Source organism: Limulus polyphemus, unplaced genomic scaffold, assembly GCF_000517525.1.
Source record: "Limulus polyphemus unplaced genomic scaffold, Limulus_polyphemus-2.1.2 Scaffold179171, whole genome shotgun sequence".
In the NCBI taxonomy this organism is placed as follows: domain Eukaryota; kingdom Metazoa; phylum Arthropoda; class Merostomata; order Xiphosura; family Limulidae; genus Limulus; species Limulus polyphemus.
The window spans coordinates 1-967 of NW_013844767.1; the positions used below are offsets into that span (position 1 = coordinate 1).

The window sequence follows — 967 nt, forward strand, 5'->3', positions numbered from 1 at the left end:
GAACTACAAGAAAGCCAAGTTTGTTTTGTGTATTATACAGTTGAAATTCTTTTCTTTTATATCGATTGTTCCCATGTCATCCAGATGTTGGATCAGTTACTTCTACCGATTGATGCAGTGTCATCCAGCTGTTGGATCAGTTACTTCTCTACCAATTGTTCCAGTGTCATCCAGCTGTTGGATCAGTTACTTCTCTACCAATTGTTCCAGTGTCATCCAGGTGTTGGATCAGTTACTTCTCTACCAATTGTTCCCGTGTCATCCAGGTGTTGGATCAGTTACTTCTCTACCAATTGTTCCCGTGTCATCCAGGTGTTGGAGGGAACAATCGGTAGAGAAGTAACTGATTGGTAGAGAAGTAACTGATCCAACACCTGGATGACACGACACGGGAACAATTGGTAGAGAATTAACTGATCCATCAACTCGATGAAACGGGAACAAATTAACTGATCCAACACCTGGATGACACAGCGACAATCGGTAGAAGTAACTGGTCCAACACCTGGATTGGCACGGGAACAATCAGTAGGGTCCAGTTGTTGGATCAGTTAATTCTACCGATTGTTGCAGTGTCATCCAGGTGTTGGATCAGTTACTTCTCTACCAATTGTTCCCGTTTCATCGAGTTGATGGATCAGTTACTTCTCTACCAATTGTTCCAGTTTCATCGAGTTGATGGATCAGTTACTTCTCTACCAATTGTTCCCGTTTCATCGAGTTGATGGATCAGTTAATTCTCTAACGATTGTTCCTGTGTCATCCAGGTGTTGGGTCAGTTACTTCTACCGATTGTTCTTGTGTCATCCAGGTTTTGGACTAGTTACTTCTACTTGAAGAAAACATCAACAGTTATGAACAAAGAGTTCCACCGTTAGGTACACAAAAATGATCCAACTGTGTATTCTTTGTTTTAATGACAGTTTTATAATACTTTCATTTGAGAGTTGGGACCTTATGAATTATT

At 40.8% G+C, this 967-nt stretch overlaps 1 long non-coding RNA gene across 2 annotated transcripts; it reads left to right on the top strand.

The window, feature by feature from the left end:
• The first annotated feature begins 120 nt into the window (after window positions 1-120).
• LOC111084839 lies at window positions 121-874 on the top strand. 2 transcript variants are annotated; one of them, XR_002609745.1, is made up of 2 exons: window positions 121-312; window positions 540-874. It is a non-coding gene; the product is annotated as an uncharacterized LOC111084839 (long non-coding RNA). The 2 variants fall into 2 exon arrangements; XR_002609746.1 differs by having other exon boundaries at window positions 584-874.
• Window positions 875-967: the final 93 nt, after the last annotated feature.